The sequence below is a fragment of the Scyliorhinus torazame genome, chromosome 1 (genome assembly GCF_047496885.1).
Source record: "Scyliorhinus torazame isolate Kashiwa2021f chromosome 1, sScyTor2.1, whole genome shotgun sequence".
Lineage (NCBI taxonomy): Eukaryota > Metazoa > Chordata > Chondrichthyes > Carcharhiniformes > Scyliorhinidae > Scyliorhinus > Scyliorhinus torazame.
In genome coordinates this window covers 332,972,611-332,999,281 of record NC_092707.1, presented here as the reverse complement: position 1 = coordinate 332,999,281, position 26,671 = coordinate 332,972,611, and positions in this window count along the sequence as shown.

The window sequence follows — 26,671 nt, the reverse complement described above, 5'->3', positions numbered from 1 at the left end:
CGATCACCCCCTCCCTGCCACCGGCGCACCCCACGACCGTCCCCTTCCCGGGAGGATCGGTCCTCCTCCCATGTCCGACCAGGAGTGAAACAGAAGCAGACACCGAAAAGCTCCCGGAGATGACAACGCGGGAACAAGCACCTGCACCACCACCGGGGCTGAGGCGATCGACAAGGAAGACCAGACCGCCCGCTCGACTCGTGGCATCGGTGTAACACAAGAATGTTGTGGACTTTAACGAGAATGTTCTTCTCCTCTTACGAATATTGTAAATAGTTCACAAACCCTGTACATAGCCCAATGTAGGGCAAAGTGTAGAGCATTGAAAGGACATGCCAAAAATTTTCTCCTCCCAGGACCAGCCTTGTAAACCCCTACCACCATGCGAAGCACCACCCCGCCGGGTTCATTTTTAACAAGGGGTGAATGTGGTAGTATGCATTAGGGGTCATATGGGACTGTGAAACCGTGATGCTATTGGCTGACAGATCCCGGGTCCTGGTTGGCTGTTGATCCCTAGCTCCGCCCTGAAGGCAGAGTATAAGAACCTGGGCTTCTGCCCGCAGCTCCAGTCTGTTGCTGGACTGCGGGGAACAAGTCACGCTTAATAAAGCCTCATCGACTTCATCTCTATTTGTCTCTCTCGTAAGTCATTGTGCGCTACACAGGGCACACAGAGTGCAGGTGAGGCAGCCACGACGAGGGTGGTCCTGCACGAGCAATGGCGGTCCGGTTCCACAGGTACCTGGACAAGGAGCGGGTTCTGCAATGGGCCAAGAACACACAAAGCTGTACCTGGGACAATAGCACCCTGCGTGTTTACCAAAACCTGAGCACTGAGGTGGCCAGGAGGAGGGGAGGCTGTAGGCAGGTGAAGGAGATTTTGTATAAGAGCAAGGTGAAATTCGGGCTGCTTTTTCCGGCACGACTGTGGGTTACATATGAGAGTCCGCACCACTATTTCGAGGAACCCGAGGAGGCGATGGACTTTGTTAAGAAGCAAGGGCTGGCCCTGAGCTGAGGACTCTTGGATTCATGGTAGAACTTTTAAGTCTATTTTGTTTCTCTCTCGCTTTGAGAGATGCCTGCATGCTTGAGTCCATTCTTTTCATTTTTTCGACCTTTTTAGGTGGATGTATTTTGGTTGCGATGTCTTTTTCTTGTTCTTTTTCATGGTTTCCCTGAATGTTTCCTTTTTGGGTTTCTTTTTGGTTGGAATTTTGGTAGGGGGGAAAATAACAAAGAAAACAGTTAAAAAGGTGTGGTTATGATGGGGGTTTCAGGGGAATTTGTTGCAATCTTTTTCTGTGTTTGGAGGGGAAGGGCTGAGGGTGCCTGGTACTTCTTATCTCTATTTGTTTTATTTAAATTGCACTTTTGTTGGGGGGTCTCTGACTTGTATGGAGTATGTGTTTAAGCAGGGCTGGTTTGGGGAAGTGGTATGGATGGGCCGGGAGGAGGGGAGCCAGGGAACAATGGGTGAGAGATGCGCTGGCGCCAAAGCTGGGAGCCACCAGTCTAGCTGGGTGGGCTAGTCAGCGGATGCCAGGTGGGGGATGTTCATATAGTTAGATTAGAGCAGGGGTTAGGTGGTAGGATGGTGTTGCTAGGGAGGGGAGGGGGGGAAGTTGATCTGCTGACGAGGATGGAAATTGGACATGGCAACAGTGAGGAGGTCATGGGTGGAGCCAGCCAGGAGGTGGGCCAGAGGAAGCGCGACACATGGCTGGGGGGCTGGCCAAGGAAAGGGGATGGCTGATCGGCAAAGGGGGGGGCGAAGTGCCCCCCAACCAGGCTGATCACCTAGAATGTTAGAGGGCTAAACGGGCCAGTGAAGAGGGCGCGTGCATTTGTGGGTTCTGAAGGCGGACGTAGTCATGCTGCAGGAGACGCACCTGAAAGTGGCAGACCAGGTTAGGTTAAGGAAGGGCTGGGTTAGTCAGGTCTTTAATTCGGGGCTCGACACTAAGACTTAAGGGGGATGTGATCCTGATTAATAAAAGTGTTCAATTTGAGGCGGAGGGTACAGTTGCGGACGGGGGCGGCAGATTTGTTATGATTAGGGGTAAGCTCGAAGGGGTGAGAGTAGTCCTGGTTATTGTGTATGCCCCTAATTGGGACAATGGGGATTTTATCAGGTGGTTGCTCGATCACCGACTTGGACTCACGCAAACTGATCATGGGTGGGAACTTTAACACAGTCCTGAACCCGAGCCTGGATCGGTCGTGTTCAAAAATGGGCAGGTTGCCAGCGATGGCAAAGTAACTGAGAGGGTTCATAGGGCAAATGGGGGGAGCTGATCCATGGAGATTTAGCCGGCCGTCGGCGAGGGAGTTTTCGTACTACTCCCACGTCCACAAGGTGTATTCCCGAATTGATTTCTTTGTCATGAGTAGGGACTTGCTGGCCGGGATGGTGGGGACAGAATATTCAGCAATTACCATATCGGACCATGCTCTGCACTGGGTAGATCGACAGATTTGTAAGGATAGCTTTCAGCGCCCACAATGGAGGTTGGAAGTTGGATTGAGGCGGTGTGTGAGAGACTCAGGAGATACATGCAGAATTACCTGCAGGTAAATGATACCAGAGAAGTCTCAGCAGCGGTGCTGTGGGAGGCACTGAAGGCAGTGGTGAGAGGGGAGCTGATCTCAATCCGGGTTCATAGGGACAGGACAGAGACGGCAGAAACGGACCGACTGGTTAAAGAAATTTTACGAACGGAGGCCCCGAGGCCAGAGTTTCTCCGGAAATGACAGAGGCTGCAGGCCGGGTTCGGGGTGCTGACTATAGGCAAGGCTGTAGAACAGCTTAGAAAGGCAAAAGGCGTGAAATATGAGCATGGAGAGAAGGCCAGCAGAATGCTCGCGTGACGAATGTGATATAAAATAGTTACTTTAGAGATACTAGTTAATGTAATGTAGAAATAAGCCACTTTGATTCTGGCAGTTAGGGACAAAGGGGTTTGAGACCGCATGGAAAAAGCAGGAAGAGGTGTGTCTATGAGAGTGATGCTGCATTGATAGGGGCCAGAGAAAGGGATTGGAAGTGAGCCAATCAGAATAGATCGAACAGGTCAGGAGGGACATAGGCTGACCTATGTCCGTCGAGTATGTGAAACTTGATACCATTTGAATTGATTTTGCAGAGATCCCTTTGTCTTTTAGTTCAGTCGTTTTCTGGGGTGTAAGAGGCTGGATGTCTCTTACGTTTCTGTAAGATGATTCAAGCTTGCAAGCTAAATAAATAACTTCTTTTTATGTGCGAATCCATCTCAACTTTTATTGAGGCCAGACTGACAGAGAAAGAAATTTGGGGATCAACATTTGGTGCCGAAAACCGGGATTTCTCTGGGCGATCCTGATCCAACTGCGAAATCAGAATTAGACTGATTATGAACAGGAGGATGGGGAACAAAGGGCCCTCAATGTAGAACTGGAAAACGACCGCGCATTGATTGTTCCCCTCTTCTTATCGTCTGATTAGTCTGGTCACTCGCGGTTGGCACAGAAAGACCGCCTCGACGAAATCACAGGTCAGTCTGGGGATTAGCACTTTAATTGATGGGATTTCATATTGTTGTTTCGGCTTGGGTTAGGGTTTTGGGCTGATGGGACTTTAATAATGAAGGTTCAGTCTATTATGTGGGTTCAGAGGCTGATGTGACTTCATTAATGAAGGTTCAGTCTATTATATGGGTTCAGAGGCTGATGTGACTTCATTAATGAAGGTTCAGTCTATTATAAGGGTTCAGAGGCTGATGTGACTTCATTAATGAAGGTTCAGTCTATTATATGGGTTCAGGGGCTGATGGGACTTCAATAGATGGAGGTTCAGTCCAGTATAACTGTTTTTAAATCTGAAGATGGTTCAACTCTATGTGTGAGTGTTTTAAATATATAGTTGATTAAGCTAAAATTGTCTCCTTGGACTGTAAAGTTCCGAGGTCTAGTTGAGATTGTGAGGAATGCTGCATATTGGTTGAAGCAGAAGTCTCTCAAAGGGTTAACAGCAGCAGGCGGAGTTGAAAACAGACAGTGCTTCTCACTCAGGCTTTGAGATAACAGCAGCAGCCGTAGTGTAATCGGATACCTTTCCTTTGAGTCAGTGAACACCAGCAAAGTTACGTTTTGAATTAATTAAAGGAAACCAGTGGGTTTCTCCACCTCTTTGATAAAAGTTATTATTTTCGAAAGCAATTGATTGAAATTGCCAGAATCTTAAGTTCTACTTACTTGAAATAAGGTTTATCTAATTTTATCTGGAGATTAATAGAAACTTAAAGAAGATCATGGACACCATTTTAAAAAGTGTCAATCTGGAGATGATAGTTGATTTTGCTTATACTTATGTGTATGTAAAAGAAAAAAAACTTGTTAAAAGAAAAATTGTTAAGATAAAGAAATAATTAAGTTGTAAATGTTATACAAGTTTGTGTTAAGCAAATTGTAAATTTAGTTCTGAGTTGAGATCAGAGCTAAGCTTGCAAGTTGCAGTAATTCAATTTGAATTTTCAAACATTTTTAAGTTTTAAAAAAAAGAGAGCAAATAGAGAAAAGAAGGACACAGATCTTGAATGCGTTGAATAGCACATTTCAAAGGCCCATAAATCTTTCTGTTATCTTAGACCTAAAACCTAGGAAGATTGACGAGCCAGAGGAATTTCTGGAGCGTTTTAATGAAATCTACCGGGGGCAGTCAGGCGATTTGCTGTATCAAAATGGTCAGAATTCCCCTCAATACTGTGCTATGTTAATGCATTGCCTACCACCTTCTGTGGTTACTGCTGTGAAATGTAATAACATGAATTGGACAGAGAACGACCCTTCCCAGATGGCAAGGGCAGTCAGATTTTACTGGAAGGAGGGTGTAGGCCAAGAAGGAGGCTCAGTTACAAAGGTTAAGACTGAGTATGTAATGAAAAAGGATGATCTGCGACCCCAACAAGCGGCAGAAATGGTAGTTTACCAGCAGGAGCTCCAATATAGTGACTTTGGGTGGGTGGATCAGCGAAGAGGAGGATGAGACAACAGTGCTATATTTCTATCACCCCCCCAGTGGTGGACGTTAGACGTTGAACAGTCACTGCATCACGTTACCCTGGCCTATGACAGAACTGGACGAAACAGGGAGTTGGAGGACAAATACCGGCCATTACTTGAGACCGAATGGCCAGTCAAGGTTACAGCCACAGTCACGGGAAAAGAAGGTACAGCCGATTTTGTTACAATATCACCACATTTATGGCCACAGTCAGCTTCGGTAAGCCCTCATATTACACGTCAGGTCCATGACCAGTACCATGCCAGGGATATGGGGCGAATGGTCAGCATCTTACCGCAGCTCGTCAGAATAGGTATGAGATATACCTTTTGAACAATCCACGTCTGACATTTAAATACTGTACCACTATCAATCCAGCCTGTTTTCTTAGCGGTCCCCCTGTCCATGAAGACGCACCTGGCCACGACTGTTTAGCCTTGATTCAGGAAACTACCACAATAAGGGGCGATTTGAGTGACATTTCGTCAGAATAACCTGACATGATTATGTGTGGTCAAATATCCCACCGGAGTTTAGTTAATGACCTACTGCAGGCCCTCCTTATGCCCGCGCAGATTTCCGTTATTAAATGCGCTGCCCACACGAATGGTACAACCCCAGTTGACGTTGGTAATGAACGAGCAGATTGTGCAGCGCGGACAGCCGCGCAAATTCAGCAAGTGATGGTGCCTAAGATGTTAAGTCAGACTAAACGATCTACTATGAATATGTCTGCTTCTGACAAGTCAATGCCAACAATCCAAGACGTCATAAGGTTACAGGAGGACGCTCCTGAGAGTGATAAACAAATGTGGAAACGGTTAGGTTGTACATATGATTCTGTTTCCTCTTTATGGACCACGCCTGCACATCAGACTTGTATGTCTGATGTGCTGGCTTTATGGACCATTGAATGTGTACACTTTGCAACTCATTGTGGGGCTCGAGGGACTAGTGATTTGTTGCTGGACACTTGGTGGCACCCTAAAATGCAGGGGTTGGCCCAAAGTATCAGTAATCGGTGTTTGATTTGTCAGCAATATAACACCGGAAAAGGTATCCCTTGTGGGAAGGGGCAAACCCCGTTGCCCAGTGGTCCCTTTGAGACGCTCCAAATGGATTACATTGAGTTGGAAAGGTGTCAATGTTACAAATATGTTTTGGTCATTGTGGATGTGTTCAGCAGATGGGTCGAGGCGTATCCGACTATCTATAGTAAAGCTGCTACTGTGGTTAAAGTCTTGATGAGGGAAATCATTCCCCGGTACGGTATACCAGCTCAGTTAAGTTCTGATAATGGGCCTCATTTTATTGGACAAATTAACAAGGAGTTTTGCTCCCAGTTGGGCATACGCCAGCAGTTACACTGTGCTTACAGACCGCAGGCGGCCGGGGTGGTTGAGAGACACAATCAGACCCTCAAAACTAAATTGGCTAAATTAAGAGCAGACACGGGACTGACATGGCTTAAGTTGCTCCCCGTTGCCCTCTTCCAGCTGCGGGTTACACCTGCGGGACCAGCCCGGCTCTCTCCCGCCAAGATTCTTTATGGCAGGCCTCTTAGAACTCCTTGGAGCCTGCAGGTTCCCAGACGGGTTCAGTTTCATCAGATGACTGAAGAAATGACCGCCTATGTTCTAGCCCTTACGCAAGTGCTCAAGGAACTCCATGGCCAAGTCCGCGCGGCTCACCAGCCATTGCCCCAGTACCTAGCTCACTTTCAGTCCAGCCCGGTAGTTATGTCATGGTCAAAAATTGGACTAGGAAGGGGTCGGAGCCGCGATGGGACGGGCCCTTCCAAGTTCTCCTTACCACCCCCACAGCAGTTAAAGTGGAGGGGCGAAGTGCTTGGTTCCACCTACATCATTGTAAATTGAGTCCATCTCCACTACTGTAAAAGGTTGGATACTAACCTGCCTCCCTTCTCCAGTGCTATTTTACAGGTGTGGAGCATGATGGAGTGGCTACGCATCGTCTGTCTGATATTTGGCCTCACTTCGCTTGGCGTGTTATTGGCGATGGACATGGAAAAGGGGAATATTATGTATCTGTGTAGCCCCAACCAATCTACAAGGATACATCACCTATGCAAAGGTGATGTTCTTCGCTGCCCCCATATACGAGGACATGGTATCGACTCATGGAAGGTCATCAAAGTTAAGGAGAATGCAGGAGTCATGAAGCAGCTGCACCGGTCCCGGCGATGGGAAGGGAACATTATGTGGACATTGCCTTGTTTTTGGAATACATGTAAATTTGATTTTGGATGTGTTAAAAGTGGTACAATAAAGGTAACATCAGGCTGTCAGAAGAGTGTAGGAAGAGACCATGAGAAAGAGAAAGGGACTAGAGAGAGGACGGGGCGTATGAGAAGGGAAGTACAGCTAGAACGTAGGTTACCGGGAGATACACTTAAGTTAGTTAAAGGCCAAACTGAGGAAAACCCGGGTAGTAAACCTTGGGAGCCCTCGGGGCAATAACCAAGGAGTTGTCTCAGCTACGGTTGTTTGCAATGCAGAACCGGTATGCTCTTGACTATCTTCTGGCCCGTGAGGGTGGGGTATGCGCCATAGTACAGGGCAAGTGTATCATGGGTGTTCAGGACTTGACCGCTAACATTACTAAATTTATGGATCGCATACGGGATCACTTGGACGGGATGCAGGATCCTGACTCTTGGGGTAACTGGGGATTTGGAGGATGGAAGGACTGGTTGATAAATATGGCCATGTATCTAGTGGTAGCTATCGGCTGCATCTTTGTGGGCCTGGCCATCCTTAAATGTGTGATGGGTAGAATGCGGGGTGCACTAGATCAGATCACCGCCCCAATCACCGGAAAAAAAATTTAACTGTTAAAATCCATGAGGGTGAGGCAGATGAAGGGGGGCTAAGACAGGAATTGGAAATGCAGCGACGGATCTTTTTAGATGAGGAACCGTAGCTATGGATTGGATAGTTCGGTTATCATGGAATGATAAAAGGAGGGAATGACGAATGTGATATAAAATAGTTACTTTAGAGATACTAGTTAATGTAATGTAGAAATAAGCCACTTTGATTCTGGCAGTTAGGGACAAAGGGGTTTGAGACCGCATGGAAAAAGCAGGAAGAGGTGTGTCTATGAGAGTGATGCTGCATTGATAGGGGCCAGAGAAAGGGATTGGAAGTGAGCCAATCAGAATAGATCGAACAGGTCAGGAGGGACATAGGCTGACCTATGTCCGTCGAGTATGTGAAACTTGATACCATTTGAATTGATTTTGCAGAGATCCCTTTGTCTTTTAGTTCAGTCGTTTTCTGGGGTGTAAGAGGCTGGATGTCTCTTACGTTTCTGTAAGATGATTCAAGCTTGCAAGCTAAATAAATAACTTCTTTTTACGTGCGAATCCATCTCAACTTTTATTGAGGCCAGACTGACAGAGAAAGAAATTTGGGGATCAACACGCGCAACAACTAAGGAAGAGAGAAGCGGCTAGGGAGATAGGAGGGAAATCTGGTGGGGGACCCGGCAGGGCTGAACAAGGTGTTTAGGGACTTTTATAGTATGCTGTACACTTCGGAACCCCCCAGGGGACCGGAGGGGATGAGGCGATTCCTGGACGGACTGACCTTCCCAAAAGTGGGTAGGGGGTTGGTAGACGGACTGGGGGCCCTGGTTAGGATTGAAGACTGGGGGGCCTGAAGGTCATGCAGTCGGATAAAGCCTCGGGGCCGGATGGGTATCCGGTGGAGTTTTACAAAAAGTTTGCCGAGATAGTGGGGCCGGTGCTGGTCAGGGTTTTTAACGAGGCAAGAGACAGAGGGGTCTTACCCCCGACAATGTCGCAGGCCACTATTTCGCTTATTCTGAAACAGGATAACGACCCGGAGTTTTGTGGATCCTACAGGCCGATCTCTTTGATCAACGCAGACGCTAAGTTACTGGCCAAGATCTTGCCGACTAGAATTGAGGACTGTGTACCGGACGTAATTGCGGAGGACCAAACTGGGTTCGTAAAGGGGAGGCAGCTGGCGGCCAATCGAAGAAGGCTGCTTAATGTGATTATGGTGCCCCTGGAGAGCAGGGAGGCAGAGATAGTGGTAGCTATGGATGCGGAAAAGGCTTTTGACCGGGTCGAGTGGGACTATCTGTGGGAAGTGCTGGGACGGTTTGGGTTCGGGGAGGGGTTCATTGACTGGGTTAGGCAGTTATATCAGGCCCCAGAGGCTAGTGTAAGGACGAACAGGGCGACATCAGATTACTTCAGACTGCACCGCGGGTCAAGACAGGGTTGCCCTCTCTCCCCACTGCTGTTCGCGCTGGCCAAAGAGCCCCTGGCAATTGCTCTGAGAGCTTCAAGGGACTGGAAAGGGCTAGTCCGGGGGGGAGTGGAACATAAAGTCTCATTAGACGCGGATGATCGGCTGTTATATGTATCGGACCCAATGGTGGGGATGGACGGTATCATGGAAATCCTGAGGGTATTTGGCTGGTTTTAAATTTCATAAATTGAACATGGTTAAGAGCGAGTTGTTCGTAATTCAGGCGAGGGGGCAGGAGAGTAGGCTAGAAGGGTTGCCGTTCAGGCTGGTAGGAGAAAGCTTTAGATACTTGGGGATACAGGTGGCACGGGACTGGGGCAAGTTGCATAAGCTCAACCTGTCCCGACTGGTGGAACGAGTGAGGGAGGAGGTCCGGAGTTGGGATGCGCTCCCGCTGTCACTAGCAGGGAGGGTGCAGACTGTTAAGATGACGATTCACCCAAGATTCTTGTTCATATTTCAGTGTCTCCCCATTTTCATCCCAAGGTCCTTCTTTAAGAGGCTGAATAAAATTATCCTGGGATTTGTCTGGACGGGAAAGTCCCCGCGGGTGAGGAAGGTGATGCTCGAAAGGAACAAAGGGGAAGGGGGACTGGCGCTGCCAAACTTTAGTAATTACTACTGGGCGGCCAACATAGCGATGATAAGGAAATGGATGGTGGGTGCGAGGTCGGTTTGGGAGCGGATGGAGGCTGCTTCGTGCAGGGGCACTAATTCGGCAGCCCTGGTTATGGCGCCTCTGCCACTCCCGCCGGCACGGTACTCCACCAGCCCGATAGTGGTGGCGGCTCTGCGGATCTGGGGCCAGTGGAGGAGGCACGTAGGGGAAGTGAGAGCATCGGTGTGGACCCCAATCTGCAGCAATCACTGGGGAACATGGACGGTGGGTATCGACTGTGGCGGAGGGCGGGGATTGTGAGGGTGGGTGATCTGTTCCTGGAAGGGAGCTTTCCGTGCATGAGGGCGTTGGTGGAGAAGTTGGGGCTGGCGGGAGGGAATGACTTTAGATACTGTCATAATATACATCTATGTATACAATGGAGTGCAGACAGGCAGTGATTGACACACAGGATGACCAGTAAGCACAAAGAACAGAGCAGCCAATCGCCAGACAGGACACGACCACTATAAAGCCAGAGGGCACCAGTTTTCCCACTCTCCTGAAAGTCAAGCAGCTCACCCTCACCATCGCTATCGAAACGTGCGTTCTCCACGAACATGCTAACAATCGGTACTCCCACATCAGGGTGGCAGAAATGGCAAAGCTAACCTCCCACGAGGCAGAACGGGTGCAGGCCATCGCACAAATGCAGGGCCGAAGTATCGACGAGAGTGGCCATTCCGCGTGCTTTTCCCAGGCCCCTGCGCATGCGCACCACGACCGAGGGGACGGCGAGACCGACGACCAGACTGCGCAGGTGCGTACGTCATTCGACTGCACTGCACATGCGCGATGGCGCACGGAACGCACTGACATTGGCGTCATGACGTGCCCGAATTGTGGCTCCGCCCATTTAAAGCGGCAATGTCTGGCAAAATCACGACGGTGTCTACAGTGTGGCAAGCTTGGCCACTACGCAGCCCTTTGCAGATCTGCTCCACCACTCAGCATCCAGTGATCCCAGCCACGGCGCAGAAGCGTCTGTTCAATACAGCAGGCCATGCCAGACTCCGACCCCGACAGCCCAACAGATCCTGATGCTGCGTGCCTCAAATCTCCATACCGGGTGGGCATCAATACGAAGCATGCACTGCATTTCTCCAAGACAGCGAAGCACCTCCCCATCCTCAGCATGGATCCCGACGACGAGTGGTGTGCTGTCAACAAGGCTCGCATCCGGTTCAACCTGGACACCGGCGCATTGGCGAACCTCATCTCCCAATCCAATCTCGACACCATCCGCGTCAGAACAAGCATTCTTCCACCGGCCTGCCAGTTCCTTGACTACAATGGCAATGCCATAGCTGCCAGTGGCTCATGCCAACTCGGAGTTTCCAATAAGTCATTTAAAGCGACACTACGATTTGAAATCGTGGGACCTGACAGAGCATCCCTGCTCGGTGCTCGGGCCTGAAAACTCCTGAACTTGGTTCAGTGAGTCCACACCATGTCATCCTCACAGGCGACGGCCTCAGCTGATGAAAACATCCAGGCTGAAATTGATGACATCATCACACAGTACCACAGCATGTTCGACGGAATGGGCACACTCCCATACCGATACAAAATCCTGCTCAAACCGAACGCCACCCCTGTGGTCCACGCACCATGTCGGGTGCCGGCACCCCTCAAGGGTCGCCTCAAGCAGCAGTTACAGGACCTCCAGGGCCAGGGCGTCATATCAAAGGTCACAGAACCCACGGACTGGGTCAGCTCCATGGTCTGCGTCAAGAAGCCGTCAGGGGAGCTTTGAATCTGCATCGACCCCAACGATTTAAACCGCAACATCATGAGGGAACATTACCCAATACCAAAACGAGAGGAGGTGACCAGCGAGATGGCTCATGCCAAACTCTTTACGAAGCTGGACGCCTCCAAGGGGTTCTGGCAAATACAGCTGGATGCATCCAGTCGCAAGCTGTGCACATTCAATACCCTGTTCGGTCGCTACTGCTACAACTGGATGCCTTTTGGCATCATCTCTGCCTCAGAGGTATTTCACCGCATCATGGAACAGATGATGGAGGGTATCGAGGGGGTGCGCGTGTATATTGACGATGTCATAATCTGGTTCACAACTCCTCAAGAACACATCGATCGCCTCAAGCAGGTATTCCACAGAATCCATGAGCATGGCCTCCGATTCAACAGAGCCAAGTGCTCGTTCAGTCAATCAGAAATCAAATTCCTTGGTGACCACATCTCGCAGCAAGGCGTGCGGTCAGATGCTGACAAGTTCTCGGCGATCAACGCCATGAAGACCCCAAAGGACAAGAAGGCGGTCCTCCGCTTTCTAGGGATGGTCAACTTCCTCAGGAAGTTCATTCCCAACATGGCGGCACACACCACAGCCCTCCGCCATCTCATCAAAAAGTCGACGGAATTCCAGTGGCTGCCCGCTCATGAGAACGAATGGTGTGAGCTGTGGGCAAAACTCACCACAGCCCCGGTTCTGGCGTTCTTCGACCCTACAAAAGCAACCAAAATATCCACTTACGCGAGCCAGTACGGTATTGGGATGGTGCTCCTCCAACGCGATGACTCCTCCTCATGGGCCCCAGTTGCGTATGCCTCCAGAGCCATGACGCCCACTGAGCAACGGTACGCTCAGATCGAGATGGAATGCCTGGGCCTCCTAACGGGAATCGACAAATTTCACGACTATGTGTATGGCTTCCCAAAATTTACTGTTGAGCCGGACCACAGGCCACTAGTCCACATAATCCAGAAGGATTTGAATGACATGACGCCTCGGTTACAACAAATCCTTCTCAAGCTACGCCGCTATGATCTTGAACTTGTCTACACGCCAGGAAAAGAACTCATTGTTGCAGATGCCCTTTCCAGGTCTATCACCACACCGTGTGAACAAACTGACTTCGTCTGCCAAATCGATGCGCAGGTGCAATTGTGTGCCTCCAACCTTCCGGCCACAGATGAGAGGGTCATCCAAATTCATGAGGAAACGGCCAAGGATCCTCTGCTACAGCGTGTGATGCGGCACCTCACGGATGGCTGGCAGAAGGGACAGTGTCCCCAGTTTTACAACGTCAAGGACGACCTGACGGTGGTGGGCGGCCTCCTCATGAAGCTTGATCGGGTTGTGATTCCGCAGAGCATGTGAGCTATGGTGATCGGCCAACTCCATGAGGGTCAATTGGGGGTCGATAAATGTCGACGCAGAGCTCGAGAGGCAGTCTATTGGCCGGGCATCAGCCAGGACATTGCCAACATGGTCCTCAACTGCCCCACATGTCAGAAATTTCAGCCAGCTCAACCCAAAGAAACTCTGCAGCAACATGAGAGAGTGACCTCCCCATGGTCCAAAGTCGGTGTCGACCTTTTGCATGCCAAGGGGCGTGACTATGCCCTCCTGGTCGACTACTTCTCCAATTACCCTGAAGTGGTGAAACTGTCCGACCTCACGTCGAAGGTGGTGATTAAAGCATGCAAAGAAACGTTTGCCAGGCATGGGATACTGCTCACAATGATGAGTGACAACGGTCCCTGTTTTTACAGCCAGGAATGGTCTGATTTTGCCCGCCTATACAACTTTCGGCACATAACCTCCAGCCCCCACTATCCGCAGTCAAACGGGAAGGCCGAAAAAGGGGTCCATATCGTCAAGAGATTACTATGCAAGGCTGCAGACTCAGGCTCCGATTTCAACCTGGCGCTGCTGGCATACAGAGCATCCCCGCTGTCCACTGGGTTGTCTCCCGCGCAGATGCTCATGAATCGCACTCTGCGAACCAGGGTTCCAGCCATCCATGTTCCAGACCTTGATCACCTCACGGTCATACAAAAGATGCAGCAGTCTCGGGCCCAACAGAAATCGTTGTACGACGCTCATGCCACGGATCTCCCCGAGCTGGTCCCAACTGATCGTGTTCGTGTGCAGTTGCCTGGCGGCGGCTGGTCCGCCACAGCTGTGGTGGTCAAGCAAGTGGCCCCGAGATCGTTCCTCGTCCGCATGGCTGGTGGATCATTCCTACAACGCAACAGACGGGCGCTGCGTAGAGTTCCACGCCCGCCATCTAACCATGATGTCCCGCCTCACACAATGCTTCCTCCGGACGTGCCCTACCATGAGGCCACTGATCTACCAGCAATCCTGCCGACCTCTGCAACCACCGCATTGGCGGCGGTCCCGCCTATCCAAGTACAGGCGGCCCCTGATCCACCCTTGAGGCGGTCAACCAGAATTCGTCGCCCGCCGCAGAGACTAAACTTATAGACTGAACTTTTGCACAACTGTGTTATCTTATCGTTTTGACTTCTGTAAATATCGTTGTTACCATTTCATCTGCCCTATATCTGCACTAGCGACACCTTCCTGTGTACATAAGGTCATTTTAGCACATCCTGTATATAGTCACGCACATATACAGATCCACATGCACATGCACCTTAATATTTATTATCTCAACACACACAATACAAAAAAAAAGGGGGGTAGATGTCATAATATACATCTATGTATAGAATGGAGTGCAGACAGGCAGTGATTGACACACAGGATGACCAGTAAGCACAAAGAACAGAGCAGCCAATCACCAGACAGGACACGGCCATTATAAAGCCAGAGGGCACCAGTTTCCCGTTCTCTCTGGACTCAGCCTCTGAGACAGTCAGAGTTAGTGAGCTGGCCAGTGCAAACACCATGTGGTAGCTAGTACGTCTGGTTAGGCTAGTATCAGGTCTCCAGTCAAGTCAGCATAGTGTCTACCCGCAGTTGAACATGTACAATAGTTTAAATGTTAAAAGAATCGTGTTGCATCTTATCAAGTGTTGGAGGTCTGTCTCTCACCACACTGCATCAAGTGCAGTCCACATCGACCCAGCCTACCCAACACATCACTCACAGGTGAGGGATTTTGTGCGCAGACTGGTGCCGTCCTTCCCACGCCTCCCGCCAAAGAGGGGGTCAGGACAGGGTAGTTGCTAGGGGAGAGGCAGGTGAGGGTAGAGTCTCAGATATTTACAAAGAACTAATGGGAGCAGAGGATACACAGACTGAGGACCTGAAGCTTAAGTGGGAAGAGGAGCTTCGGGGGGGGGGGAGTGGGGGTGAGATGGAGGACGGTATTTGGGCAGAAGCTCTGGGCAGAGGAAACACGACCTACTAAAGCTGCCTACATAAGAAAAGATAAAACAGTTGTGGCTCCAATGGTGATGGGAAAAGTGACCACGGCTGGATAGTGAGTCTCAAAAACCCACACCAGGAATAAATGTCACAGAGGAAACATTTTTGTCATTTAATCAACTTTATAGTCAACTTTAAATTCAGAAGCATTTTTTTAATGAGTCTCTCATTCATTTAAAAAAAATGTATTTTATTCCAAACACAATCAATAGTCAACAAACAAATATCACCAAGTTTCAAACAGTTTGTCATTTTCCCCAACATCTCCCGCCAAAAGCAAAACCCACCCACACCCCCCCCCACCCCCACTCTCACCACTCCCCCCATCCATTGGCAACAAACAGATCGTCAAATAGAGACAGGGGGAGACTTCATCTTACATAGAACCCCTCTTCCGACCCTCTGAGAGCGAACTTAATCTTCTCCAGTTGTAGAAATCCAGCCATATCCCCCAACCACGTCGATACCTTTGACGCGCTGCCGACCTCCAACCCAGTAAGATTTGCCACCAGACAATCAGAGTGGCGAAGGCCATAACATCGGCCCCCTTCCTCTCTAGCAGCTCCAGCAGCTTTGAAACACTAAAAATCACCACCAAAGGGCATGGCATCATCCTCGACCCACAATCTCTGACAGGGAATTGGAAATCGATGCCCACTTCTGCATTCAGGACAACCCTCAGCACCTCAGAAATAACATCAGCGAGCCCCCGCCAGCATCCCTCCAGCTTCGGACAGGCCCAAAACATGTGGACATTGGGCTGGATTCTCCGCCGGCTGGATGCTCTGCTTTGCCGGCAGCCCGGGGGTTTCCCGACGGCGTGGCTGCCCCACAATGGGAAACCCCATTGACCAGGCGGAGTAACGGAACATCCCGCCGGTGGGGTGAAACAGAAATGTGGCATGGCGGGGTGGATAATCCAGCCCATGGTTCGCGGGCCTCGCCACGCACTGCCTATACCTATTCTACACCCACTCAAAAAATCTGCTTATTCCGCCCTCCGTCATATGCGCCCGGTGGACTACTTTGAATTGAATAAGGCTAAGTCCAGCACACAAAGAGGATGCATTCACCTTCTTCAAAGCCTCCTCCCACAGCCCAGCCTCTAACTCCCTCCCCAGCTCTTCCTCCCACTTCTGCTTAACTTCTCCTATAGGGGCACACTCCCAGTCCATTAATTCCTTATAGATCTTCGACACCTTACCCTCACTCTTCCCCATGTTTAACGTATACCCAGAGAACCGGCTAAATTGCTCCAAAATGCCCATGATCCCCCTGATACCTTCCAATGGGTCCGATATGTAAAGTAATAAATCGTCCGCATATAGCGAGACCCTGTGTCGTCCCCCCCCGCACTATCCCCTGCCAACCTCTTGACGTTCTAAGCGCCATTGCCAATGGTTCTATTGTAAAGGCAAAAAGCAATGGGGAGAATGGCCATCCCTGCCTCATCCCACGATACAACCTAAAATACCCCAAACCCACCCGGTTCATCCTTACAAAGAACAAACAAAGAAATGTACAGCACAGGAACAGGCCCTTCGGCCCTCCAAGCCCGTGCCGACCATACTGCCCGACTAAACTACAATCTTCTACACTTCCTGGGTCCGTATCCTTCTATTCCCATCCTATTCATATATTTGTCAAGATGCCCCTTAAATGTCCCTATCGTCCCTGCCTCCACTACCTCCTCCGGTAGTGAGTTCCAGGCACCCACTACCCTCTGCGTAAAAAACTTGCCTCGTACATCTACTCTAAACTTTGCCCCTCTCACCTTAAACCTATGCCCCCTAGTAATTGACCCCTCTACCCTGGGGAAAAGCCTCTGACTATCCACTCTGTCTATGCCCCTCATAATTTTGTATACCTCTATCAGGTCGCCCCTCACGACCGACACCCGATACAGCAACCGGACCTAATCCACAAACCCCTGGCCGAACCCGAACCACCCCAGTACCACAAATAGTCTCATTCCACCTGATCAAAGCCTTCGCCTCATCCATAGCGACCGTCACCTCCGCATTCCGTTCCTCCGAGGGCATCATTATAACGTTTAACAAACGCCGAATGTTAGCCGAATGATCCTTCCCCTTTACAAATCCCGTCTGGTCTTCCCCTATCACCTTTGACACAGTCCTCAATAGTCGAGGCCAAGATCTTTGCCAGCAAATTTGCGTCCACATTCAGCAGTGATATTGGACGGTGGGACACGTACAGCTCCGGGTCCTTATCCTTCTTTAAAATCAAGGATATCAAGGCCTGCGATAACGTGAGGGGAGCACCCCCTTCTCCCTCACCTCATTAAATGTCCTTATCAGTAGGGGCCCCAGGTCTCCCAAAAATGTTTTACAGAATTCCACCGGGATACCAAATGCCTCCTGATGCACTATCAATTACCACAAAAACGAGAGCATTGGAATAATCGAGGCTTTATTGAGCAAAGGTGTTGTGCCTCCTGTAGCTGGAACCAGAATGGCTGCAGCACCGGCGAGCACACACATTTATACGCCACCTACTGGGCGGAGCCAGCAGGCAGGGATTTACCCATGTACCTCTACACATGGGCAGTGCCGTAATACATGTAATACAACTAGTGGTTACTACCACATTCACCCCATGTTAAATAAAGAGTCCGGCAGGGATGGTGGAAAACATTACAAGTTAAGTCTGTCGGGGGCCTTGACCTCCTCTGCGATAGCCTCAGTCCTGGTGGTGATGTGGGCGTCGACTTGGTCACCTATGACTCCGGGAGCGTGTTGTCCTTGTCTTTGTTACCCCTGAGTGGAACCAGTGGGAGGACGGATCCTACTGAGGCGGGGGTTGCGGTGAGGTTCGCTGGAGGGAGGGTGAGTGGCGCAGGGGTGAATGAGGCAACCGGGAGGGGGGGGGGGTCAGGTCGGGAGTTGAGGGTGGGGAACCAGCGGGTGCCAGGTCCCGGAGGGAGACTGTGTCCTGGCGCCCTTCAGGGTGTCCCACGTTGGCGTACTGCGGGTTCGCATGTAGGAGGTGGACTTTTCCGACCAAGGGGTCCGACTTATGGGTCCTCACATGCTTCCGAAGGAGGACGAGCCCAGGAACTGTCAGCCATGTTGGGAGCGAGGCCCCGGAGGTGAACTTCCTGGGGAAGGCAAACACACATTCGTGAGGGGTCTCATTGGTCGCGGTGCAGCGGAGCGATCGGATGGAATGGAGCACGTCGGGGAGGACTCCTGCCAGCGGGAGATCAGGAGATTTTTAGACCGCAGGGCCAGCAGGACGGCCCTCCAGACCGCCCCGTTCTCTCTCTCCACCTGCCCGCTTCCCTGGGGGTTGTAGCTGGTCGTCCTGCTCGAGGCAATGCCCTTGCTGAGCAGGAACTGGCGCAGCTCATCGCTCATAAAAGAGGATCCCTGATCGCTGTGGATGTAGGTGGGGAAACCGAACAGAGTGAAGTGCTGTGGAGGGCTTTAATTACCGTGGCAGAAGTCATATCGGGGCATGGGATGGAGAAAGGGAACCGGGAGTACTCATCAATCACATTCAGAAAGTATGTGTTGCAGTCGGTGGAAGGGAGAGGCCCTTTGATGTCTATGCTGAGGCGCTCAAAGGGGCGGGAGGCCTTCACCAGGTGCGCTCGATCTGGCCGGTAGAAGTACAGCTTGCACTCCGTGCAGACCTGGCAGTCTCTGGTGACAGGCCTGATCTCCTCAATAGAGTAGGGCAGGTTGCGACCTTGATGAAATGGAAGAACCGGGTGACCCCCAGGTGGCAGAGATCATAGGGGAGAGCCCGGAGTTGTTCCATTTGTGCGCTGGCACACGTACCGCGGGATAGGGCGTCAGGGGGCTGATTGAGCTTCCCCGGGCGATACAAGATCTCATAGTTATAGGTGGAGAGCTTGATCCTCCACCTCAAGATCTTGTCATTTTTGATCTTGCCCCGCTGTGTATTATTAAACATAAAGGCAACCGACCGTTGGTCAGTGAGGAGAGTGAATGTCCTGCCGACCAGGTAATGCCTCCAATGTCGCACAGCTTCCACAATGGCTTGGGCCTCCTTTTCGATAGAGGAGTGCCGAATTTCGGAGGCATGGAGGGTGCGGGAAAAGAAGGCCATGTGCCTGCCCGCCTGGTTGAGGGTGGCGGCCAGAGCTACGTCCGATGCATCGCTCTCCACCTGGAAGGGGATGGACTCATCGACCGCATGCATCGTGGCCTTGGTGATGTCTGCCTTGATACAGTTGAAGGCCTGGTGGGCCTCAGCAGTCAGGGGAAAAACTGTGGACTGAATGAGTGGGTGGGCCTTGTCTGCATAATTAGAGACCCACTGGGCGTAATATGAGAAAAACCCCAGGCATCGTTTCAAGGCCTTGGGGCAGTGGGGGAGTGGGAGTTCCATTAGGGGGCGCATCCAGTCGGGCCCTAGGACTCCATTTTCCACGACATAGCCAAGGATGGCTAAGCGGTTGGTGCGGAACACGCATTTCTCTTTATTGTATGTGAGGTTAAGGAGTTTGGTGGTCTGGAGGAATTGTTGGAGGTTTGCGTCGTGGTCCTGCTGGTCATGGCTACAGATAGTGACGTTATCTAGGTACAGGAAGGTGGCCCGCAGTCTGTACCGGTCAACCATTTGGTCCATCTCTCGCTGGAAGACCAAGACCCCACTAGTGACGCTGAAAGGAACCCTAACGAAGTGATAGAGGCGGCCATTTGCTTCGAACGCAATGTATTAGCGGTCCTCCGGGCGGATGGGGAGCTGGTGTTAGGCGGACTTCAGGTCCACTGTGGAAAAGACTCGATACCGTGCAATCTGATTGACCATGTCAGATATGCGTGGGAGGGGGTACGCGTCGAGCTGCGTGTACCGATTGATGGTCTGACTGTAGTCATTGACCATCCTGTGCTTCTCCCCAATCTTTACTACCACCTCCTGAGCTCTCCAGAGGCTGTTGCTCGCCTCAATGACCCCTTCCCGCAGAAGCCGTTGGACCTCCGACCTGATGAAGGTCCTGTCCTGGGCACTGTACCATCTGCTCCTAGAGGCGGCGGGTTTGCAATTCGGGGTGAGGTTCGCAAACAGGGAAGGTGGATCGACCTTAAGGGTCGTGAGGCCACATACGGTGAGGGGGGTGTAGGGGTCTGCCGAATTTTAAGGTTAGGCTTTGGAGATGGCACTGAAAGTCCAGGCTGAGTAACAGGGCAGCACAGAGGTGGGAGAGGACGTAGAGCCGGAGGTTGCTGAACGGTGAGGGTCGCGATGCAGTACCCCCGGATTTCCACGGAATAGGATCCGGAGGCCAGGGAGATTTTCTGGGTGATGGGGTGTACTGAGAGGGAGCAGCGCCTTACCATAGTGGGGTGGATGAAGTTCTCTGTGCTCCCGGAGTCAAAAAGGCAGGTCGCCTCGTGCCCATCGATCTTCACTGTCGCGTCGCAGTCGCGAGGTTGCGGGGCCGGGACTGATCCAGGGTGATAGAGGCGAGCTCCGGCAGATGCTGGGAGGTCCCGGGCTGGTCAGCGGTGGTGGAGGTAGCGGCAGGCGATGAACGGCCAGACGAGCAGGGGTCCTGAGACGCCGTCCAAAATGGCACTGAAGATGGCGGTGCCCACGGGCCGCACGTGGCTTACAGTGAAGAAGATGGCGGCGCCCACGGGCCGCACGTGGCTTGCGAAGGGGAAAATGGCAGCGCCCGTGGGTTGCACGGGCCTGGCAAACAGAAACAGAGTGTCCCTTCTTCCCACAGCCATTGCAGGTCGCGCTCCGCGCCGGGCAGCGCTGCCTGGGGTGTTTGTTTTGCCTGCAGAAATAGCACTTGGGGCCCCCCAGAGTTGGCTGGCTGCCGCAATGCGCAGGCTTGCGGGGGGCTGGAGTCGGCAGCTAGTGGGTGCTGCGCGGTCGGGGGTGTAGGACTGGACATTACGGGAGGCCACTTCTAACGAATTAACAAGCTGCCTAGTTCCCGCAAGATCAAGCGCACCCCCTTCCAGCAGCCGCTGGCGGATGTAAGCAGACTTCATGCCCGTAACGTAAGTGTCTCGAATTAAAAGTTCGGTGTGCTGGACTGCTGAAACTGCCTGGCAGTCACAGTTCCTATCTATAATGTGCAGAGCACACCAGAAATTGTCCAGAGATTCCCCAGGGAGTTGCTGTCTCGTGGCCAGGAGGTGCCTGGCGAATACTTGATTGACTGGTCGAACGTAATGTCCCTTCAGGAGCTCCATCGCTTCGGAGTAAGTGGGCGCATCCCGGATGAGAGGAAAAATGTCAGGGCTCACCAGTGACTTGGAGCTTCTGCGAGTCCGAGGGTTCCTCAGCGGATGTTCGGAGGTAGCTTGCCAGTGGTCAAAGGCGGACGTAGCGTTGCTGGCTTGAGGGCTCAGCTGCAGGCGATCAGGCTGGATGAGGAGATCTATCGTTTAAAAAAATCTTTGCTCAATATATTGATGCACTATCAATTACCACAAAGTTAACAACCCCACATCTAACCTCCACTGAGGGCGCTGGCCCCCCCATCGGTCCATTTGCAACTCCACCCAATACAGCGCGTGGTCTGAGACGACAATTGCCGATTATCTGAGCTGACCACCCCCGCCAACTAAGTCCTATCCATCACAAAATAGTCGATCCAGTAGTACACCGTACAAACATGGGACAAGTACGAAAATACATTCACCCTCGGCCTCCCACGGGTCCACTCCCTCCATAAACACTTTTAGCTCCCTCGCCGCCGCCGATACCCTCCCGACCGCGGACTCGAGTGGTCCACTTTTGGCTCGATAATCATATTAACCCCCCCCCCACCATTATCAGCCGGAGCGAGTCCCAGCCGGAACCCTCCCTAGCACCCGCCTCATGAATTTGATGGCATCACAATTTGGGGCAAAGACATTCAGCAAGACCACTGGCATCCTCTGCAACTTCCTGCTCACCATCACGAACATTCCCTCCGAATCTGCTACTATATTCCGCACCTCAAATGCTACCCACTTATTTATCAGAACCACCACCCCCGAGTCTTTATGTCTAATCCTGAGCGGAACACCTGGACCAACCATCCTTTCCTTAGCCTAGTCTGATCCCCAATCTTCAGGTGCGTTTCTTGTAAAAGAGTCACACACGCCTTTAAACTCCTCAAATGCGTGAACATGCATGATCATTTGACTGGCCCATTCAGTCCTTTCACATTCCATGTGATCAGTCTGGTCACCGCAACCCCCCCACCCCAATCAGCCATAGCCCCTTGGGCCAGCCCAAGGCCCGCGTCACACGACCTTCCAGGCCCACCCTCGGATGCCCACTATCACCGCCCCCCTCTTATCATGCTTCAACAGCTCCACCCCTGTCAGCAGTTCCGCCCCCCCCCCTCCCTAAGCAAGACAACAATCCCAACCCCCTCTAACACTCTAATCACCTGCTCATCCCTGACTGCGCTCCTGTGCACTAGCCCTCCCAGCTAGCCTGGCAGGCCACTCTGCACTCACCCCGCATGGCTGTTTAGCACAGGACTAAATTGCTGGCTTTGAAAGCAGACCAAGGCAGGCCAGCAGCACGGTTCGATTCCCGTAATAGCCTCCCTGAACAGGTGCCGGAATGTGGCGACTAGGGGCTTTTCACAGTAACTTCATTTGAAGCCTACTTGTGACAATAAGCAATTTTCATTTCATTTTTCATTTCATTCCTCCAGCATCCCACCAAAGAACCCCACAAGAAAGAAAAAGTGATAAAAGGTTCTCATCTGACCACCCCCCCAAAAAAAAGAGCAATAACAAAAACAAACAAAAGAAAAACAACAAGGAGGGCAGCATCCCCTCACACCCCTTCCAAAGTTCAATGACCCTCTTCTCCAGCCGGTTCATTGTCTCTCACAAACTCCATTGCCTCCTCCAGTGCTCCAAAGTAATACTCGCGGCAGTTGTGGGTCACCCAATGATGGGCCGGGTACAGCATCCCGAACTTCACTCCCTTCTTAAAGAGGGCAGACTTGACTTGGTTGAATCAGCTCTCCTTTTGGCCAGTTCCATATCCAGGTCCTGATATACCCGGAGCTGATTGCCCTCCCAGGATTATCTCCTTGTCTGCCTAGCCCACCTCAAAAAATTCTCCTTATCAAGGAATTGGTGTAACCTCACCAGCATCGCCCCCAGCGGCTCATTCTCCTGCGGCTTCCTCATCAGCGCCCTATGCTCCCGATCAACCTCCAGGGGCCAGTCGAAGGCCCCCTCCCCCAACAGCTTCTCCAGCATTTTGGCTACATAAGAGCTTGCATCCGTTCCCTCAATGAACTCTGGCAACCCCACAACTCTCTGATTTTACCTCCAGGAGCGATTCTCCAGATCCTCCACTTTCTCCTGGTGCCGTTTCTGGGTCTCCCGCATCACCCCAATCCCGGCCACCAACAAGGTAAGCTGCTCCTTGTGCTCCCCTACCGCCTCCTCCACCTTCTGGATCGCCTGGTTCTGGGTCTCCAGCCTCAGCTCTACACGGTCGACTCCCGCTTTCAGCGGGTCTACCGCGTTCGCCAGGTCCTCCTGAGCCTCCCTCCTCCGCTGACGGAACTTTTCATTCAGAAAGTCCACCAGCTGCTCCGTTGACCATTGTGCTGGTAGGACCGACCCCTTGCTCTCCGCCATCTTTCTCTGTGTCGCACAAAGAGTTTCTTGCTCTTGCAGCTCCTCTCTTTGAAAACCACTTCTGGTCCACAAATCCATTCACCGGCGAAGTAGAGTCTCCCTCCACCACCCCTGCACCCTTTCCATTCAAAACATCCGCCTGGGAGCTGTCAAATGTGCGACCAGTCAAATACTTTAAAAACATTTTTTTAAATGTACGACCACTCACACCATAGCTGCCATCGGAAGTCGCCTTCTCCATTTTCAACAACCACCCATAGATATCCGCAGTCCTTCCTTGCCCCAGCTCATCCTGAGTTAGCAATTTATCCAGTAACGTATACTTTGGCAGCTGAGGAAACGAGGGGAGCTCCTTCCATACGAAATCCCACACCTGCATGTACCTGAACTTCCTGGAGTTCATTAGGACCCATTTGCATCCATTAGCATCCTCTCGCTGGAGTGCGGGCGAGAACCCCAATCCCCGGGCATCGCGGCAGGTTCGGTGCTTGGCGCAAACCTCGATTTCTGCCAGACGCCCGATTCTCCGCCTGATCACGAATCGCGTTGCCGGCCTCATGGGGCAGAGAATCCAGGCCATATGCTTAATGTGCATAAATGATGGCTTCCGATTTTAAACTTTGCAACATTATTAGGAGCCACTGAAAGAAGGAAACTGGTTTATGATCCTTGTTCCTCTCAGGCTCCAATTGATTATCCTGATTTGCACTTATTTTACATGGGTAAATTATCAGACAATATGGGCGTCTGCTCCTGTTGGCCATGTTGTCTTAGAAACCAATGTAAACACCTTTTAATAGTTGTAGAATGACAAGGCGTGTAAAAAGAAAAACTGTAATTTATAATCATAAATAGAATAAAAATAAGTTATTGATCCACTATTACTTTTGACCATGTATTAACTCCGTTGGCAGTGTATCATGTTCTTCATAATCACCTTTGATTATGTGCATTTCTTGAACTCTCTGTTACATTAGTATTGCATTCCAAACAATTGGCTTTCTGCATTTGCAGATGCTTTACAACAGTAGTCCAACTGCTGTTAGTCCCTTGTAACATTTAAGGGCACGGATGCTACTGCTCATTTGAGTCTAAATTTATTACATTGGCCTGGAATTGACAAGTAGATTCTAAAATAGGGGACACTGCACCTCAAAAGGACAAACCTGCCATCATTGTTCAATGTTAGCAGGTCAAATGGATTGGATCAATTAAGAAAATTACTAAGGTAGAATTCACCTTTTTACTTACCACTGGGGTGAGCTATGTGACCGAGGTGGACGGGATACACTGGCCATTGTCACATTAATAAAAGAAAGAGCTTGGGATGAGCGGGAGGATTGAAAGAGTTAAAGTCTTGGAAACTGATCTTTGAATTAAAATTTTCATACAGCAGTTCTCTTCCCCTCTTAAATATGTAAATCCTCAATTTATCTGTGATTACTCAGTAAAAGGCTGATGTGTGAGTGTGGCAGATTATAATAATATTCCATCCCCACCTCTGATCCTCTTTACGTCTTCTGCAAGCTTATTTTTTTTTTCCATACCAGATATGAATAAAAGCTGCGCATGAGTTGCAAGAATGCATTATTTTAAAAGACCTGGGCTCTGAAATTGATTTCCTTGATGAGAAAAGGAAAGGTTTTCTTGTGACCTGCGGGTTCACCTTGTAATCCTGCCACTGTATGAAGCATTCCCTTCAGGGCAAAGATGAAAATATTCTTGGTCTCAAAGCTGAAAAGGATTTAATTTTCATATTCATTACAATGGGTCTGCACAGCTGATGAGGGTTGGGTTTAGTGGAGTACATCTCCTGTGATTAGAATGTGTTCTTCCGCTGTTTTGGGGTCAGACACTTGGACTGTATTTCTTGAAATTGATCTTACCACATCTTGTCTATTAACTAATTCTGTACTGACCTTACCTTTTCAGAATTTATTATTACAAATGGTCTCCCTCTTTTTGCAGCCAGAATCTTTTCCCAGCTGGGAAAGCAGGTGACTGAGCAAATTCTTTCCCATTTATCATAAATTTGATGGAAACTGTAAATGTGGTTCTTTGTTTGATCTGATTATTTGCTCAGAGGCCATGCTGGTGTTTAGCCCGATCCCAGAATTGAGATCTGGGGCAGGATTCTCCGCAATCGGCGCGATGTCCGCCGACCGGCTCCAAAAACGGCGCGAATCAGTCCGGCACCACGCTGCCCCAAAGGTGCGGAATTCTCCGCATCTTGAGGGGCCGAGCCCTCACCTTGAGGGGCTAGGCCCGCGCCGGACTGATTTCCGGCCCGCCAGCTGGCGGGAAAGGCCTTTGGTACCCCGCCAGCTGGCGCGGAAATTACTTTGCCGGGCGGCGCATGCGCGGGAGCGTCAGCGGCCGCTCACGGCATCCCCACACATATGCAGTGGAGGGGGTCTCTTCCGCCTCCGCCATAGTGGAGACCATGGTGAAGGCGGAAGGAAAAGAGTGCCCCCACGGCACAGGCCCGCCCGCGGATCAGTGGGCCCCGATCGCGGGCCAGGCCACCGTGGGGGCACCCCCCGGGGCCAGATCGCCCCGCGCCCCCCCCCAGGACCTCGGAGCCCACCCGCGCTGCCTTGTCCCGCCGGTAAGAGAGGTGGTTTGATTCTCGCTGGCGGGACAGGCATTCCAGCAGCGGGACTTCGGCCCATCGCAGCCGGCGAATCGCCGATGGGGGGGCCCGCCAACCGGCGCGGCGCAATTCCCACCCCCGTCGAATATCCGGTGCCGGAGAATTCGGCAACCGCCGGGGGTGGGATTCACGCCAGCCCCCGGCGATTCTCCGACCCGGCGGGGGGTCGGAGAATTCCGCCCCTGGACTTCCTTGCTAATATTACATTTCAGTAGACACCTTCCTGTCAAGAGATGGAAAGGGTACTAATTGTA